At 44.5% G+C, this 11,302-nt stretch overlaps 1 long non-coding RNA gene across 1 annotated transcript; it reads left to right on the top strand.

Moving 5' to 3' along the window:
• The first annotated feature begins 9,081 nt into the window (after window positions 1-9,081).
• On the top strand, window positions 9,082-10,908 carry LOC123057928 (uncharacterized). The gene is made up of 4 exons (XR_006427012.1): window positions 9,082-9,514; window positions 9,641-9,778; window positions 10,615-10,652; window positions 10,745-10,908. It is a non-coding gene; the product is annotated as an uncharacterized lncRNA (long non-coding RNA).
• Window positions 10,909-11,302: the final 394 nt, after the last annotated feature.

The following is an 11,302-nucleotide window of genomic DNA, read 5'->3' on the forward strand; positions in this document are numbered from 1 at the left end:
ATTGTTTTTTATTCATGTAACTACAGTACGTGCATTCTCCAGAGAAGAATGGTTTTCCGGTTAACCGAACAAACCGAACCGAAATATTTTAGGGAATATGGTTCTGTTGCTACTTTTTCTCTGATCATTTCGGTTTCCATTTCGTGATAACCGAAATTTTAATAAACCAAACAAACCGAACTGTATTAACCATATAAACCGAATGCCTAGCCCTATTCTTCACTGCTGCTCTCTTCTTCTTGTTAACCTCCTGAACAGCCGGCGCCACCTCCTCCTCCTCAACCTCCTGCTTGATGATAGTGGATTCAGGCAGATCTGGCAGGTCATCCACCTCAATGGGAACATTGCGGCCACCATCCACGACAGCTCCGACCGGCGCAACGATTTGCACCTCCGGCTCATCATCTGACAGCACGACGACCTCCAGCACCTCCTCGTCAGATGACTCATCGTCGGAGTCGTCGTCAGGCCCGAAGAGGACAGATGGACCTTGACAGTCCCAGTAGGTGCCGTTGACGGGCGCCGGCAGGGCAAGCACGAAGTCGTGGACGTGCTCGGTCCTGGACACAACGCGCTCTGCATCCGGCTGGGCCGGTGCCGCGGTGGATGAGCGGTACATCTACCAGCGGGCGCGCTGCCTGGGGTCAGGGGAGCGCGGAACCTCGCGCATTGCCCAGAGGAGGATGGTCGCTGGAGGAACGTCGATGCCGACGTTCCTCCGGCGAAGGCACGACGCTTCTCAGCATCCATCATCACCTTGATGAGACTGCGCGCGTGGATCTTCATCATCTGAACACTTGGGAACCACCGCGTGATCTCTCTGTATTGCTCTCCGGGTTGTCGTCGGCCAACTCTTCGATGACTTTCTGCCATCCGAGACTCTGGTCCATGGCGGCGGTGGTGGCGTGGTCATCGAGATGGTGAGTGGCGAGGTTTTTTGGGTGGTTGGCGGAGTGGTGGAGGAGTGGGGTGTGCGAGCGGTGAGTGGAGAGGGAGAACGGCAGGTCGCCACATCTTAAAGGGAGGAACTAAAACGACTATGCTATGGTGTGCTCGATCGTCAGATAGAGGCCGTAACGCACGCTTAACTGCAGGACCACAAACGTAACAATATGTATATCCGGAGGTGCTACTAGAACAAATCACTAGTTCTATCCCACTGGCAATGCACGCATCGTTATAAACCCCAGGTCCTGGGTTCGAGCCCCGGGCCAAAAATTTTATTTTCAATTTTTTGAAACTACATCATTGTGCACATTGAGTTAGCTAGCTCATTGTGCACATTCAGATAAGTAGAAGAATATTTTATTTTATTTTATTGAACAACATCATTGTGCACATTCAGTTAAGTAGAAGAGCAGGCACAAAATTCAGTTAACTAGAACAACATGCATTAAAATTTAATTAACTAGAACAACACAATGAGGGCAAGTTTAATTAAGTTAACTAGGTCATTGAGCACATTTAGGGATTAACTAGCTCATTTAGCTCATAGTGCAAGTTAAGTTACAAAAAGGGCAATGAATGCCACTATTTTGCCACCAAAAGAAGGCAAATCTTGCCACTTCATGCCACTGTTTGGCATACTTAACACGCCAGTCTTAAAGTTACATCAGTCTAGGCCTTTACAAAAAATGGCACTTGCAACAGCCAGCTAATCAAGGAGCAGGTGCATTCAGATCTTCAGCAGGTGCATTGAGATAAGGTATTTGCCTCTGAATCTGATCTCCAAACAACAGCCACCATGCCCTCTTCCTCTGCCTGCATTTGGGGCAGCACCTCTTCCTCTGCCTGCATTTGGAGCTGCACCTCTTCCTCTGCCTGCATTTGGAGCTGCACCTCTTCCTCTGCTTGGAGCTGGAGCTGCACCTCTGCCTCTGCCTGCAGCTGAACCTGCTCCTGTTCCTCTGCCTGCAACAGGAGGTGCATTTCTTTGTCTTTTATTTGCTCTTCCTTCTTCTCTTTGAGCTATTGTGTTTGCCCTTGTCTGCTTACCAATGAGCATCTCTGTGGTGATCACTGGCTGAGGTATTGCAGCACCAGCAACAGCAACAAAGGTAGACTGTTGTGGTAATGGGCCATATGCCCTTTGAGGAGCTCTTGTAGCAATTTCCCTTTGAGCCATGGTGAAAACCATACTTGTTGGTGAATCAATTAGATCCAACAGAGGGACTACATTGTTTGGGAAAATGTTCTGCACATATTCATTTAAGCACATTAAGTTCTATGTAGTTAAGTGCTTGCTATGTAGTTAAGTTCTAGAATGACATAAGTACAGTACAAATGCAGTTCAATTCAGTTAAGTAGCATATACCCGAAGAAAGGTAGGGTCATCATAGCTTTCATCAACCACCTCTATCCCATCTTGAATGAGACTTTCCTACCATTTGTAGTTCCCCTTTCTATTGTGATCAGCTTTGCCACAGATTGAGTAGTGCATTGTCACACCTTTTCTGTTCAGAACCCTAACACCATTCTTGATCTTCTCCTCTGGTGCTTTCTTCCTATTCTTCTTGGGTCTTCCCAACTGTTTAGTAAACACTGGTGGATGCACCTTGTACCCATTCTGTTTCTCCCAATGCTTTGGGTCTGCAAGAGGAACAAGAGTGTACCCATATGCCTTGAGATATGTATGAACTGTATAGCAGTCATGAACCATTATCTCTGGGTCAATCATCTCCTCCCTGCAACATGCTATACAATGACCACATGGTACTCCTGACAACTGCCATCTTCTGCAATCACATGTGTGCAAAGCAAGATCCACTGTGTAACTATTGTTACCAGACTGTACTTTGAACATTTGTTGGCCAGCTTCAGATACATGGCAGTTTGCAGCAAACTCTGTATTCTTATCCAATTTCTTCTAAATCTTTGTGCATATTCTCTGCCCTACCCACTTTTGTATAGCTTCCCTTTGTTTACTCACTAGCCTGTGCATGATCTTGTAGAAGATATATTCAAGCATACTAAGCACTGCCATCTCTCTGCCATCAAGAATGTAGCTGTTAAACACTTCAGAGTTGTTGTTCAGCAGGATGTCACATTTGGGAAATTCCCTGAAGAATGCCTTGCACCATGTGTTTGGCTCAAGCCTCTCAGTCCAGTGGAAGGCAGCTTGGCAGTGATCATCCATTTTCTGATAGTTCTTTCTCCACTTCACCTTGTTTGGTGATCTTGCAATGGCCCACAGATCTTGCTTCAGTACCTCTCCTTTGTGCTTCTCATTAAAATTTTGGTAAATATGCCTCACACAAAACCTGTGTTCTGCATCTGGCCAAACCTTGTGCACAATATTTATTAACCCTTTCTGCTTGTCACTCATAACTGTGAAAGGAGCTGTGTTTGTAATGTTTAGATCATCTTTTAGAGTGGTCAAAAACCACTCCCATGAACCTTTGCATTCTACTTCCACCCAGCCCATTGCAATGGGAAATATGCAGTCCTTAGTATCAATTCCAACAGCACTAAGGAGCACTCCTTTAAACCTTGTTTTCATATTACAACCATCAATAAAGGGAATAGGCCTGCAACCCTTTAGCCATCCTCTCTTACAAGCATCATATGACCAATATAATGTTTTCAAACATTTTCTGCCCATTGAAATTTTTGTATCTTTGACAAGTGTTGTTGTTAGCAGAAATGTAGACCCAGGGTTTTGCTCCTTAGCTCATGCCCATAATCCCATAGCCTGCTGAACTACTCTTCCTCATCACCATGTATCTCCTTAATTGCTTGCTTCCTAGCCCTAGCAAGCTTCCATCTATTAGGAGTAACATTGAATTCCTTTGTTATTTTCCTTGAAAATGTTTCAATGGACATCTTCTGGTCATCTCTGAACTCATCAATGAAAAAGTTGCAGAGGAATTTTGTTGTCATATCCTTTAACTTCCACTTCTTCTGGCACTTATGCAATTCATTGTATGCCTTGATGACAAAACCTCCAGTCCTGTTGTCATTTCCAGCCTTAAGCACCCATGGGCAACCACCACCCTAACAAACTGCCTCCAATCTGATCTTGTCATTCTTAAGCTTCTTGATCTACAATCTGTTCCTTATTGAATAGGCCTTGAGAGCTTTCCTCAACTCAACCAAATCAGCAAATACCATACCTAATTTAAATACAGGGGATTTCATGTCCACCTTGGAATTGAAAGCTCTAAATTTGTACTTCAGTTGATCTTGTGCTTGTGTGGAGAGGTTGAGATCTTCATCTTCAAGGACATAGTCAGGCTCAACCTCTACCTCCTCTTGCTCAGCCTCTTCATCAACATCAAAGTCAATGTTTTCTTCATAAAGATCATCATCTCCATCATCTATGTCATAATTACTGTCACTGAACTCTGAATCTGACAACACAACATTTTCAAGGTGCAAATTTGGCTCTGCAGCAGCAACCATCACATTTGTCTCTGCAGCATTAACCTGGTCTGGCTCTGCACCATTAAGGAGGTCTTGCTCTGCACTTATAAACAGGTCGGGCTCTGCACAGTATGTCAACAAATTTGGGTCAGCAACAGAATTAAGCAAATCTGTCAGAACATCATCTTCTGTTGTCCCATCAACTGCAACCTCTGAAATTGGATCTTCAACATTCACTGAAATAATGATGTGACCACATGATGCACTGCTTGCACCAACAATTGAGTTGCCCATTCTGACAGGGCTTACAATAGATGGCAGCTTTATTATCAAATCTTCTCTGAAATTGCTGATGAAGTCTGCATGATCAACCATAATTGCAAGAACTTTGTGCTGAGCACTAGCTGTGATAAGATGCTGCAAATCCTCATCACCCTTAATTCTCACCAAACCATTTGAAATTATTTTCTCAGGTAAACACCAGTAAATAATGTGCTCATTGGCAGGATATCCCAACCATTTTAGGTGTTCTTCTAAGACTGCATATGAAAATGTGCAAGCATCAACATAGTCAAGGACCTCCAAAGAAGAGTTATAATACTCTGGAGCACTGATAGATCCACTGAAAAGACCACCATGTTCCAGCTCCAGTGTAAAGAAAGGAGTGTGAACACTCTGTCCCATTGCTGAGTCACACACTGCATACCAAAGAGAGATATTCAGTTAACTGAACATGAACTGCCCAAGTTCAGTTACAAATGCAGTTAACTTAACTGAACATGTACTGCATATATTCACTACAAAATTCAGTTATCTTAACATGAACTGCACAAACTCAATTCAAAATTCAGTAAACTTAACTGAACATGTATTGCATGCAAAACAAATTCAGATAAATTACACATTGACATTGATTATGTCTACTGGGCACCTTCTTCATCAAAACCCTAACATGGTAAGCGAATGTACAGAACAAAAAATGCCAATCTCACACAATATATACAACATAGCTCATAACCCTAGCTTCATGACAAAACCACACCTTCTTCACCAAACCCATAACTTGATGCACAAACCCTAGACTAAATGCATCGCTCGCTCACAACCCTAGCTTGCATTCATGATAATATTGCCACTTTGCAAGATCAAAGCAACTCGCAAACTGGAATCAGCATCCAAATCGCACGGATCCGCCATACGAGGTCATACTGCACGCGACACAAACAAGAAACGGAACAGGGGAGAGCAGGTGCAGAGAAGAGGAGCTCTCACCATAGTCTGGAGGAAAGACTGCAGGCGGCCGGACCAGATGAGCCGATGGAGGCAGCGGCACTGCACCGCCGAACTGCTCCGACGAGGCAGGCATTGTTGCTGACGTCAGCAACGGCCGCACGAGCGCCGACAGAGACGCGAAGAATGAGTTGAGAGTGGCCACATGAGTTCCTCCCCCTCGACAGAATAAATGAGGTTAATTAATTCAGGTGAAATGGTGGTAGTGCGGGTTGATTCCAAGCAACGGCAGGGGGTCTTTGCAAAATGCGACGCACTGACCGGGTGCGCACCCACGAGTCCACATGGCAGGCTCTGATTCGTCAGGACGTGATTTGCACATCTTGAGCAAGTTCAGGGACTGGGTAGGGTCACTTTTTCAAGTTGTAGGACTAAACTATCACATTGAGAGCAAATTCTAGGACTCCTGGTGCTTTTAACTCATTTTAGTGGACAAACCCATGAACCCATGGGTTGGTCAAAACAGTGATTTCGTCCTGGCAGACATGGTAGGACAGGAGCGCACCTGCGTCGAGGGATGCGAAGCAAGATCGTTGTGATGTTATGTTTTCCTGTCCTGCCTGACTTTGCAGCTGAGTAGAGATGGAGAGGGTTCTGCTTTGAAGAAATTGCATCCAGAAGCCAAAAGAGGTGGTGCCTTTTCTATTCTTCGGCTAGCAAAGCAAAGAATTGAGAGACACGAGAGGCCATGTTTCTCTCGCCATGTCCTTGACTCGTGACTTGCATAGAGCGATAAATCAGTAGTGGGGTATGTACAGTTGTTCCAAGATAGTATTTTCCTTATGCAATGCATCTCATATAGAAAAATAAAAAATGTTACCAATCAATTAGCTCTTAGTGTTATCTCTGGCATTTAATGTTTAATCCAAATGATAATAATATGATGTCACTTAACCTTTTTACCGTTGGACATCTAGCACGAATCACAGAGCAAGGTTGGTGCCTTGTTTTTTTGGAATCGTTCATGTTCTGTGACCGAACAAGTGAATGCCCTTCAGTTTCATCCTGACCCCTTACCCTTGCTCACCCGCTTTCCTCTTCCCACTTCCCAGCACCGGCCACTACATATCCCATTGACCTCGGTCGAGGTGTTGTGGCGGCAACCCACGGATCACGGTGATTCCAAGCACTCGATGCAGGGCGAAGGCCAAGGCTGCGAGATGGTCGAGGTCATGGTAGTGTGGCTGATGCACGAGTCGAGTGGTGTGCGGCGGCGGCGGTTGTTGGCGGCGATTTTTCCGGACAAACACACGATCATGTATGTTCAGGTGGACGGTCGGTTTGGTGCAATGGCAGCGTTCGGGCATCCTTTCCCTCGTTGGAGGTGTCGTTTATGAGCCGTTCACCTCCCTGGGCATTGGATCTCTTATATATAGAGCTCTTTGAGGCCTCCTTTTGTTTGTTGAAACTTTGTAGGAATTCTATAGGATAGGATTTTCAAAGGAAAACAAATTCTTTGAAGCCCTTTGATTTGCAGGAATGAATTCATTTTCTTATGTCGGATAGAAACCAATTATTCACATTAAAAAAAACTTTAGCCTAGGCTAAATGAAAAAATTCTTATCCTATGCATCAAATGGCATATCTATAGAAATAGAGATGCATGTCTTCTCACTTTCTATAATTTTTTTAATTCCTATCCTATGAATCAAAAGGCCTGAGTGAAAACCCAAGCTTCGGGCTATCGCTCGTGTTGCATCGCCCTTGGGTGACATTGTCTTCATTATCCTGTACCTGAATGTACGAAATTGTCACCTAGGGGTTAAACAGTTTCAACCTGAACACATTATGTGCTTCTACCGATACTGAGTTGCGGACCTGGTAAATGTAACATCCTGTACCATAGTTGTTTTCTGAAAATCTACTTGGTTGAATGCATGTGCTCATCTCTCTTCAGTGTTCATCTCTGATGCTAAAGGATGTGATATGATACCTCGGCATGCCGATAGAGCTAATTGTAGGAGCCGTCGTTTCAGCCATCGCCAACCGGCCAGTGGTCACTCAGCATTAGAACCACCTGGTACTTCAATATAGTATTACTTCCCCTACCCGAAACCAAGGAGAAGAAAACTTAAGCATGCCATTATGTAGTGAGCAGTGCAGGAGATATTTGATGTGGTATACGGACGCGTAAAACTTAATTAGCGTCACCTGTTAAGAAGTTAACCTTGCCTCTCATTCCTCATTTTCATCTAACAAATCAAGTTGCTTCATTTCAGATAATTGTACAGATTCCACTAACGTCGACTGTCTCCTTTGCAGAACCTTTAGAGGACAGATCATAGTATATCAGCAAATGCATATAAGCTTCAGGCCATTTGGTCATGCAACTCTTTCTGGATGGGTCACAGACATCGGACAGATGTACTCATAAGAACTTGGAGGTAGTTAGGAGACTAATAGCTGATTCATTCTGCCTACTCAATGACAGTATACCTTTGTGACGCCAATGCAAAGCAAAGGAGATGGCACTAGCATTCTGATAATTATGACAATGGTCGGGGCGGTCTTCGGCCTCCGATGCCGGGCGCGGCTACCGTGGTACAACCGGCCGTGGGTTGGGGCGGGCCTCAGCCACAGGCGCCGGGCGCGGCTGTCGTGGCTGCTACGGGCCGGGGTGGTCCGGCCCAAGGGTCACGGGCGCTGCCACCAGGGAACCTGCAGTCGTCGGCGCCTGGCCTTCAACCTCGGGCGGCACCATCTCACTACGTCACGAGGCCGCCGCAAAAGCGGCATGGATAGGTGCAGACTCATGCATCTTCATCTCAGAACGTGGGTACCGGAGGTGCCAATGATCCGCCCCGGGGAGAGTGGGGGGAGGATGGTTATGATGCATATGGGGATGGACAAAACCGTGGCTCGTCATCTACGGGAGGTGGTCGTGGTTATGCCTGGCAGAGTGATGGTTCTGCTGAGAGACCTTTTCTCGATCCTCCGGGTGGCTTTGTCGAGGGTGCTTCAGGCCCAGACTATCGGCAGAGAGGTGGCTACCGTGGTCACCGTGGTGGTCGTGGTGGTGGTCGTGGCCGGTTCCGCAGACAGCCTCCGCCACCGGCCGTCGCTAACCATGCGGCATCTGTCGTGGCAGCCGACACTACTAGAAAAACTATTATTAACGACGAGAGGAAGAAACTCTTGGTCGTTAGAAAACTAAGCGAACCTCGCATGGTGGAGATCAGGCTAAGGCTACCAACTATCGTGTAACAACCCCCTCAGAGAAAAGAAAACTAAGCGAACCTCGCATGGTGGAGATCAGGCTAAGGCTACCAACTATCGTGTAACAACCCCCTCAGAGAAAAACTACATGTAACAAACACCAAATTACTCTTTTTTTAAGCCCATGGGTGTTGTCATCATTGACCCAATCTCCCCCTCCTTTAATATCCTTACCTTCCTAATCTGACTCCCTCTCCTTCGTTTCATCTCCCACATTGCCAGCCGCTTCTCTCTCGTTTCCTCTTCCACCCGATCCGCCACCATGAGCATGGCCTCCGCCTTCAGTTATGACCCTCGTCCACCCATCTCCCAAGATACAACACATCCATGTCCTCCACATCCACGGCCATCGGGAGGAAGCCGAGCAGGAGAGGTACGGGCTAACCCTAGACCGGCCTTCCACGCATTGTTGGGGTGAGGAGGATAGGGAGGCGGCGGCGGCAGGGACCGATTGTTTTTCCCGTGGGAGTAGGATCTGAGCGGGGAGGAGGAGGCGCATGCGTCGCCACAACACCAAGGAACACCTGATCGTGAAGATTCTCTTATTCCTTGATGCAGATTTATTTGTGAAAGAAGAGAATTAGCGAGAGTGGTCGAGCAAGCTCTTCCTGACATGTTTTTCTTAGATGACCTTTCTCCAATTAAGGTATTTTAGGAAGATACTAATCGCTTAAGTTGTTTTGTACAGAGAAGATGATTTTGCATAGGTCTAGTTGTTCTTGAATCAGTTCCAATAAGTATAGTGTTGATTTGGTTTCTTTTATTTCTACAGGTTTGAATACTACGGTCAGAAAAATCCGTTTGAGATCACAGTTTTTGCTGGTCTCGAAAAATGTATTAAGTTCATTCTGAACTTTAAGTTCAGAGAAGATGGTATTTGTCTTCTGCAGCAATCACGCCAATGCGTGAGGTATGATTTAGCCTGTATAATAATTAGTCAATAGATTATATTTATTTGTACATGGAAATTGATTGTTCATATGTGAGGATTTTGTAAAAGAGAACAAGCAGTTTGATTCCTGTCCCAAACTGGCCGAAGCAACACGCAGTACCAAAGCTAGTATCTAGATAATTCATTCAAGCCTGAAGCAACACACACGTACACATCACCTAATTGATCTTTGCGTTGATCGGTCCTCACGGCTGGAAACGTACTAATACACATATATATGCAAAAAACTGGGCGTATTGCCTTGTATCGGGCCTGATTCTTTTCTTTTATTTCTCGTTGTTGTTCAATGTTTACAAAAGGGTATGCATGCGTATATATAGCAGCTAGGACAACCACAGGATAACCTACTTGGTTGCAAGTTTTAATCCTAGTATACTAGGTATTTGTTCTGCGTACAACCCGGATACAACACAACACACGCCATCATTATTTCCAACATACTCTTTGTGCACTTTAATTATCTTCGGCAAAAAATGTTTTTGGCACCACAGTGGTTTCTTGTTTTATTGTATCTTGTGTTTGCAGTTGCTCCCGGTGGTCGGTGCTCCTGTCTGATTTTAATAAGAGCCACGAATGTTTGCATTTGAATTCCATTATGATCATTCATATTATATATTGATGCTCTCTGGGCCTATAACCATTAATGCCTTCTAGTTATGTTCTATTTTGTCACTCAGGGCATATGCAAGTACTTTCTTTTAGTTTTTACTTGCAACAAATATCGATTTGTAACTAAGTGGCCAGATATTTCGTCTTATGTCCTGTACTTTGTGCCAATTTCTGACAATTCGTAGAGCTCTACCAGGCTCCTCATAAAAGCCAACATGCTCAAGTAAGTTGCTCTCATATACTGATTTTATCTGCCGCTATTGTGCCGATTTATTTATGTGAACTGACTTTTATAACTTACTCAACATTTTGTAGGAATGATGGAGCACCTTGGTATAAAGAAGCATGAGGAGGTATTAGTCGCCGATGAAGAATTATATCCATTCAAACAATGATGGCGCCCCTCGATTGAAGATTAATAAAGAATATATTTTCTAGTTTTTCCATTTCCAAATTAGATATGAGAAGTACATTGGTCATGTAAGGAGTGTTTTTGACTCAAATGTCTTAAATGCCGTTTTAATTCCAGATTTGTATGTCGGAATTTTGTTAGTTGATCTTACTTTTACTAATAAAAGAGGCTATGACCCTTTCAATATTGAGATTCTTTTGCTTCCTAATTAATGCGGATAACATTTAAGCGTTGGATGCTACTAAGGATTCTATAGGTGGTTGAATGGAAATGATATAAAATTATTAGCGATGACAAAAGTGCTCGCTAATACTATAATTGTGGTTGTTATTGCCTTAGGGATGACGACCACACACTATCTCGTCGTTATAAGAATAACTACTGGAAAATTAGTTTTAACGATGGAGCCTACTACGACCAGCATATTGTGGTCGTTATTGACCTTTAACGACAACAATGCG

This window comes from Triticum aestivum, chromosome 3A, assembly GCF_018294505.1.
Source record: "Triticum aestivum cultivar Chinese Spring chromosome 3A, IWGSC CS RefSeq v2.1, whole genome shotgun sequence".
Lineage (NCBI taxonomy): Eukaryota > Viridiplantae > Streptophyta > Magnoliopsida > Poales > Poaceae > Triticum > Triticum aestivum.